The following is a 9,642-nucleotide window of genomic DNA, read 5'->3' as shown; positions in this document are numbered from 1 at the left end:
TCATCCATGTTGTATTCTGAGACTGATGAGTTTCTTTGACCGAAATCCAAGAAATCACAAAGGTATTTTTGTAAGTTTTACCTAAAAGCCGAGTAATTGTGCTTGGTACAGTTAAGTGTGTGTGCACGGATTTTTCATGGTATTATTGAGGATGTAAATCGTGTCATAAGAAGGTTGATGAAGATATTATGATGAACATTGAGCTAAATGATGGATCAAACGGCAAAAACGTGGTTGTGTGTTCATCCTCAATCTGCAAAAATAAAGTTGTTTATGTTCTTCCTATGTATTGAACATATACTTTATGTTTTCTCTTTGTTATTATTTTTTTACACATTAATGTAATATTTCATTATTGTTTTTTAATATGTTTAGGTTTAAAATATTAGAGTCCAAGATCGTACAAGAGTAATTTCATTGACTCTTTTTGACGGTGATGCTAATAGAATTTTAAGAAAAAATGCACAAGAATTGTTAGGAAATTTTTAATGAGGTTGGGTCTGTTTTACTATACAACTTAATTGTTTTTCTCATGTTTTATCTTACACATTATTCAATTGCATTTGTCTTGTAGGATGGTAATACTGCTATTTTTCCCGTTGAAATCACTAATCTGCTTGAGAGGAAATTTGCATTTCTGATTGAAGTTTTTTATTATAATTTGAAAAATAAAGTTCAGTGGTATTTAGACTGTTGACTGCAAAATACTTTCTGAACTTGAAAAGAAGTTTACAATTGAACAGGTATCAATTTTGCACAATTTATTTAATCCTTATAATGTTTATATTGTTTAAGCAATTCTTACTATGTTCTTATTTGCAACATATTGATTCCGACTCTTTCAACACTTCAACATTTGAAGTCACATCTCAAGAACCTGCCAATTTGAAGGTGCTATTTATTTTACATTTAAATTTAAATTTAACTTCATTTACATTACTACTTAACTAATATTTTTATGTACTTCAAAAAAGGATGCAATATCATTCACGGGATATAATATCACTCTGGTCTCTAATGTTGAGAAAAACATAGCGACAAGTCCGTTGGCAAAACACCATTTTTCTAAAGTTGTATCTCCAAATGCAAAGCTAAAGCGCAATCTTTCTGAAGTTTACGATGTTGTTGACCCACCAGTAATGCCATCGACAAAAGTGCGTTCAACTTTCATGGATGGTGGCTTTTCGACACATGGCAAGATGGAACTTTTGATTCCAAAAATAAAGAAATAAATGAATATTTAAGAATTTAAAACCACTTGGATATTTTAAATGCACCGTCCCTTTTAAAACTATTTTAACTTTAGGTTTTTCTTTGTGTGGGTTTGTTTTGCTTTGATGGTTGGAACTATTTGACATTATTTTATTGTGTTTGAATTGCCTTTATGGAGTTATTAAGATTATTTTGGTGAAAACTGAATTATGTTTTTTCTATTTGGTTTCTCAAGGTTTTTTTCATATATTTGTCACTTATATAACTACTACATTATTCAGAAATACAAAAAATTTTACAATTATAATAATTTACTTTTCTTATTCTTTTGTAGAATGGTCATGTTAATTATTCCAACAAATATTAGTTTTATAGATATGTTAAAGGGTTGATTTTCTTCTTCAAATTTTTTCATAATAAATTGGTTTTCCTACGTGCTCTTGGTTTACACCATTTGTTATTATTATTATATAAGCGTTTAAACAATATTTTCCAACCATTATGTACAGACAGGGGTCAGACATAAAGCACCGGAGGGCAGGACCATTTTGGCGTATAGCACTTCTGAAATCCAACAACCCTATGCGGTCTTTTAAACCAGATTCACCGTACCGCGAGTAGTTAAAAATATAGTATATCGACACTTATATAGTTCATAATAATAGCTCAAATATTTATTATAAATTTATAATAATAATATTAATTTTAAATATAAACTATATTAAAATAGGGTAAACATAACTTACTTACAAAGGGATTTTAGCTAGGAGTCGGGCTCTGCAGGGGCACAACTTTGTCGTTGAATCTTTCTAAAAAAGATTCGTGCAGCGTTTCAGCATTCACCTTACTATACTAAAAACTACAGAAAGAGAAGTCGAATCACGAGGGACCGAAATGCTCAGGCGATAAGGAGAGAAAGACTCTTGAATCAAGAGAATGGTGCAAGAAGTATGAGAGCCCAATGCTCTTATTTATACTAATTGAAATTTCAAAAACTACCCTCCATAATTACTTAATGACCTTTTAGTTCTATAAACAACTAAACACCCCTCTATAATACTATTTTAAATGGATTTAATGGTATTTGTACTAAACTAATGTCGAAAGAACTCAACATTAGTCTTATAATGACCGCATCATCGATACCTTTCTAATGATATATACATATGTATATATGTGTGTACGTATATATGATTTATACTTTATTTTAATACGTAAATATGCTATTATAATTTGTAAATCGTTCATACGAACTCCGTTTTGATGTTATTTATATCCACGCGTAGGTGGAGACGTACTCTACAACTTTCGTTTAGACTCCGTCGGCTAATTTTGAATATATTTTTAAAGTTATATTTTTAACAGGCCGGGACAGGATTGGTTTGTTAAAATCTCATAACTTCTTCATCCGATGTCCATTTCCGTCTGTCTTTTTATCGTTACGCTACTAATAACAAAATCTTCGATTCTCGTTTAGGTTGTGTCGGCTAAAAACCGCTCGATCTAATATTCGAATTTCGGGTTGTACATTGCTAATCCGAAACTTCGAAAAATCATAACTTCCTCACACGAAGTCAGATTTGGGCGTTCTTTTTATGGACGCTTTCGGTTTAACGTATTTTATGACATTCGTTTAGATCGCTAATGCTAAATCTCACTCTATCGTAAATTCACTATTTACATTTTCCGGTATCGTGTCGGTTTCGTCGCGGAACTTCGATGGGTCATAACTTCTTCGTTATAACTCGGATTTCGGCGGTCTTTATATGTACGGAAACCTTGTAACATATACTACAACTTGGTCAAGATTATTTATTCTAAATAATATTTTGCCGAAAAGTCATTTTCGACACTTATTGCCTCTAAATTGACTAGCCCGGATCTACGGGCGTTACATAGGCCCAATAGGAAAACCCTAATCCAAAATGGACTTAAACTGGGATTTCTAGGGTTTCCAAATCTTTGTTTATTAGTTGTAGTGCTTGAATATAACGTTTGATGGAAAATTCATTGTTATTGAATAAGCATCATACATGCTTTCACATTTTTGGTTCACAAAGGTTGTCATTGTTGTTGTTACTGATGGGTTTTGGTCATAAGACATCCTATGTGCTCATACAAACCCTAATGCTTGGATCTAGGTTTCTCTATTGTACATGCTTTGAATCCAAGACTATAAACCCTAATTCTAGCATATGGAAATCGATATTAACATATAATTAGGTTTAAGATATTACCTTGATTGTTATGTAGCAATAACAATCCTAATTCCTCCTTGAATTGACTTTGGAAGGCTTAGAGTCACAAGTGTCACTCCTCTAATGGCTTACAAACACCAAGAGCAAATGGAGAAGGTATAAAGAGAGAGGAGAGAGGTAGGAATTCATCCTTAGGACTTCTTGGGAAGGCTTATACGAATTCATGAGCCTTAGGGGGTTTATATAGGTGTAAAGATTAGGGTTTTAGTTCTTATCCTTATCTAGTTGCTTGCCCACCAAGTAACCATAAGATAAGTCTTAGAAACCCTTATCCTAGTCGAATTCTAAGGCATTATCTCCTTAAATTCGTTCACCCTATATTTAAGATAATCCTTACCTTATTTTGTAACTATCACATAATTACAAATCAGCCCCTCTAGTTTAATTAATTACACTTGATCACAAAATTAATTCCTAATTAATTATTGACCAATATTAATTAAACAAATATGATTTCTCCCTTAATATATTATTCTTATAACATATTAATAAATCATAATAACATCTCTCTATTTATTTCTCCAATCAAGTTGCTTTGGTGAAGGCAACCCAAAAGGACCATGCACCATCGGGTCAAGTACATACCAAAATAGTTATGGACTTAGACACTAATCCAACAGTCTCCCACTTGGATAAGTCTAATAACTATTATGCGTATGACTTCAGATCCTGATCTGCAATCGTAGCTTTCCAAAGCCGCTGTCAACTCTGATCCTATCAGATATGCGTGTCCTTAGATAAGGGATCATACATGCCTCCATTCTAGATATCGTATAAGACATGATTTCTAATCATTCTCTTTGTACTATTTATCGATTCCCAATTTATGACGACTGACTAATTGAACAGATCAAATTAGCCCTAGCCCGGCTGAGCATTTACGTTTGTCATCACTAAACCATCGAGGGGCCCAAAAGATATCGCTTTTATCATTCTTTGGATAAAAGGAACGAATAAACTTTGATACAATGCTTGCTTGCACTTACTAACCAAATCACACACAACAATATGTTTTATAACACCAAGTTACTAGTGCGTTTACATATTATCAATGTGCAACCGATTAGCAAGATACAACTCACACATCTCGGTTTCAAGAATATAAGATGTTATCGTCTCACCAATCACTCGTGATACAATTCATGGAGTGATCCAAGTGAACATGGGTTTGATCCAATGCTCAAATTCATATTCATAAGCACTCATGAACGTTGCAGCAAACATTTGCTTATGTCTAATACTCTTTTAGACAATCCACACACCAATTCACGACAGTCTTCATTCATACCTACTTCCAACATATGAACGATTGTGGCCCGTTCGAATAATTTGATTGTTCTTAACCAATTAAATTATTCAGGAAGTCAAAACATGCAAAGTGAAACACAAGAATAATACATCCCATATGGCCTCAAACCTTTGAGTATAAATAAAACTCCTTTTATTTATCACCATATCGATTACTCATTATTTGCCGTTTCGGGTAATCAACTTCTTACTTGAATTATTACACTTGTCCCATGCTCCTAGCATGCACACAATGTTTACCTATGGTTTTTACTTTGTGAAATAGATCAAATTGAACACATTTCCAATCATTCTCATTTCACAACTCCAAATCCTTTTCCATAAGTGAAAGAATATCAAATTCTTGCTACTTATAGAATATGCTAGATTCTAACATTCCATGCAATGAATCTTTCGTAATGTCATTGCACCAAAGTCACATAGACTATTGACAATGATATTACAAAGTTCTCTATCGGAGATTGTTACAAGACAATTCCTTAGATATAATGTCTTTCACTCAAAGTACATTCCTTTGAACATCCTTTTGTACAAAAGTTTCTAATCTAGACATAGATTTTCAATATTCAATTCCCAGTATGGACACGCTTCCATATTTTCCATATGACAACTCATTCTTAATAGAATCTTATCTATTCATAATAATGTCGATATGGTCCATCCAATATCATGCTTCTAACTACTCACAAACAACCAATCCTCGTCGAACTTTGGATTGTCCTTTGATATTTGTTTAACTATTTTAGTCAAAACCAATTCTAGTCCCTTTTTCCTATAAATGCGGTAGACATTTGGAAAATTTTAGAATGGTCAAATATTAAAGCATTTGCAATCGATCCTATACCTGAAGCGTATGGGACACTACGCATAATGTTTTATTTCTTATGTTCTCAAAATTCGAATTGTGAAGAGGAATGCCGTAATCATAATCGAAATTTTAAGAACACACTATGTACTTTTGACTAAATTTATTAACATTTCTCAACCTAAGCCTTTAGATTTGAAATGAAGCATAATATTCTCTCCCTTAATTATAGCAAAACAACTTTACAACCCTTACGAATTTGCAAGGTATAACTCTTGTTTTTCTATAATTAATATGGTCAACTTGCAATACTTTCCATAATAATCATACAATCATAACTTTTATGCTCCCACTATCACGATGATTACTATAAAACATAACACTTATGCTCCCACTAGCTTCGACATGTATTCATAAACATCTTAACTTTCAGAAAAACAATACCTATTGAATTTCTTAAGTCCATGTTTCTAATACTTAATGATTTGATAATCTTTTATCAAGGCTTCTTGAACTTGTACACATTTGCCTTCGATAGTTCATATGTGTGTCTAAACAATAAAGACTAATTGTCAAACCTCACAATTCAAATTATGGAAAGGGATACCATAACCATGATCGAATTCAAGAATGCAATTTTACAATCACTATCTTCTTAAAATCTTTCTTAATGAAAGCATTTCCTCACAATCATTTTCACGAAGAAGGAAATCTTATGACACTTAGATTTAAACGGTGTATGTGTTTCTATCCATGTGAATTTGTTAAAACCAAAGTTTACGACAAATTCAAACTCATATGGACCGAACTTTCTTAATCTTGATTTCTTGCCTTATGGTAGCACAGCTGCCCACCACGTCTTCCAAGTAGTTAAGCATCTCACCTTTTTCCTATCAATGTACCTTTCATTGATCAAGGTGCCTTGCCTTTTACGCGTTCAAAATGAGAACTCATAGAACTCACATGTATAATTAACTCAATTGGAAACAGCACAGAAACAAAATAATATCAACATGATAGGTTGTAAACCTCAACTCATGTGCTAGTGATGATCAATAAGGTTCATTTGACTTGTTCTTGAAACCTTTCAAGACCATTAAGGCTCCCACTGACTCCTTGACATATAAGATTCTTTTATCAATAAACAATTCTTGACAAACAAATATTCAAGAGTTAGTGTAGTTTTTATCAAAACACTTCATAAATTGGTCCTAGTTGGCCTTTGTCTTATCCAAGACATCACAACTTTCCATATTTGATGAATGTTATAAACCTTCTTAATACTTTTTACTCATTGTCACAATCTTAACTTTAAGACTTGTTATTGGAACGAATTATGATTGACTTTTGATTTAACCATTTCTTCAATTCTTGATTCCTCTACTTAGACATGCAATTGTACTAAGACTCACTTATAGAATCAATTAAGATATGGTTCTTAATCATAAAGACCTATCATAAAGCATAAAAGGTACTCTCCCTTCTTCTTAGAATGGAGAAACTTTTATCTTTCTGCCTACTTGATTCTTCTTATTCGTTTTGCTATTGATTTAAACCTTTTAATCAATTCCAAATTACACTTAATCTTATAAGTATAATCATATTTACTAAACCTTTAGCAAATCATGACGAATATCTTTATCACTCTTATGGTGAACTTGATCAGCACACAACTTTGTGTACTCGATCTCCTAGTCCTTCACTTGACACTTTGTCAAAGAATTTGTCTAATTTCAAAATATGAAATTTCTCATTCATCATGCAACCAAGTTGCGTGATTCCAAATTTCAGTCCAATTGAAACTTTGGGCGATGAGAAACTCTCCATATTTGGTAAATTCTCGACATTTCCATAAATAACATAACTAAGAATCATATCCATTCGTTGTAGAAATATGCAAACATCAATTTTCATAACGATTTCATTGCAAGGAAGTAAACAAATAAATAAATAAGTCAAAATTTATTTTATTTATAAAAGCAGCGGAAAAACATTTGTCCTTACAATGCAAAATCTATTGAAAACTATGTAAAAGGAAAATTTCTATCATAACTATCTAAGCTCAAAATCCAATCTTCAAGTCCATGCGATCGAGATCCATCTCTTGTGATTAGATTCATCTTGCTCTCTTATCAAGCTTCCTTTCTTTTCACCGATCCTACAAAACATTCAAATGCAATCTTATCACATCATGTATTAAGAATCAATGAATAGGAACTTAACGGAGTTAGATAGTGGATTTTACCTGAAGCGTAGTCATACTTTTGAATCTCCCATCTCTTAGATCTCTTAAGTAAATAGGACAACTTCGTCTCCAATTCCCCTTCTCTTGGCAATAAAAACAAATTGACTCTTTAGGAACAACACATGGAACTACTTCAAACATCGCCTTTCTCTTATGATCAAACTTTTCGATCATTTCATGTCTTTCATTGCCATTGTCTATATCCATAGAGGTCTTGAAGGCAGATTCACCAATCAACTTTGCTTTTCTATTTCGCCAAACCATTGCTGATTCGGCAGCAATAAGCATATCGGTGAGATCAATAAGGGTCATGTCGTGGTTCATCATATAGTACTCTCTTACGAACTCACTATACGAGTTAGGAAGTGACTGAAGAACCCAATCAACAGCCATCTCTTAACCGACAACGGATCCCATCATTCTTAACCTATCAATGTGTGACTTCATCCCTAAGACGTGTGCACACACCGACTTTCCTTCTTTATGTTTACTTGCCAAAAGGGCTTGAGTGATATTGAACCTTTCAATTTTACAATCCTGTGGGTTAGGGAGAATAATTGGAGGAGGAGTAGGAAGTGAAGCATGATTTCTTGTTCCTCGATCAAATCATGGAATATCATCTTCATGTGGAATGCTTGTTCCACGGGATTTGGGAAGACCATAGTTGTCGAACTTTGGCATCTACAAAACGGGAGAAACAAATTCAAGTTAGTTGATCGATTGATTGAGTCCTTAGTAAATCACCCAAATGAGATACTAAGGCTAGGACCCAACACAATACGCTACAACCTAGAAAAGGGATGTCGTAATCTAGTTGCAGAATATTTGAAGGTAAGTGAATGACGATTCACTAATTTCCACCATGAAAAACGAAAAAGAAATTTAAGTTTTAAATCTATGAAAACTCCTAGATCCTTTGAGATTCATTGAACATTTCAATGGCATGTTTAAATCTCGATATGCCCCTCTTGTTTGTGACTGGGATGCCGAGGATCACAAAGCGGGTGTGAATAACCATGCAAACTACATGGTGCCCTCACATGTTACAATCACCTATTCGATGTGCCGATAAACCACACACGCTCCACCGAACTATGACAAACATTGAGTCACCCTTTGCTACCTTTGCTTAGAACCATTTAGTGTGCCGGTAAACCACACACGCTCCACTAACGTCTTCGCAAGGGCACAAAATGTAATTTCATGGAATCGCATCAATTCACTTTTGCCTAAGTAACTAAGATTGGGAATTTGCAAAACATTTAGTTACTTTGTATTTCATTATACTTATAATGGAAGGTTTCGTCCTATCCTACCCGTTCGGCTAACGACCCTCCACTAGTCAAGAGTGCGGTGGGTAAGAGTGGATACCCATTCAATCGCCATATTATAGGCAATTTCCTTAAACACCCCTTATAGACCAGCTTCGTGAATGAGGCCTACTAACGGTAAGACTGACTTTTACTCATACATATATATAATGTTAGACTTTTAGTGTTATATATAGTATAGGGTGCATATTACACTTTTAAAATATTAGGTGATCAAATTTAACAATTATACTTTTAATTCAATTAAATTGTAAACCTAAACTTTTATGGATTTATTAAATCTTTTTTAATTATACACCTTAATCAATTAATAAAATCATAAGGGAGTGATTTAAACTTTTCAAAACATTACTAGGGTTTTAGAATTTAACATTCCTAATCAACTTTTAAATACCAAAACTTGAGGGCAAGTTTTGAAACCCTTTTCAAAACATTAGGGTTTTAACTATTTAAATTTCAAAACTTCAAAACTTTTGGGTTCAA

This window comes from Lactuca saligna, chromosome 5 (genome assembly GCF_052625555.1).
Source record: "Lactuca saligna cultivar CGN05327 chromosome 5, ASM5262555v1, whole genome shotgun sequence".
Classification (NCBI taxonomy): Eukaryota; Viridiplantae; Streptophyta; class Magnoliopsida; order Asterales; family Asteraceae; genus Lactuca; species Lactuca saligna.
The sequence above is the reverse complement of the archived record's forward strand: the minus strand, read 5'-3'. Positions refer to the sequence as shown.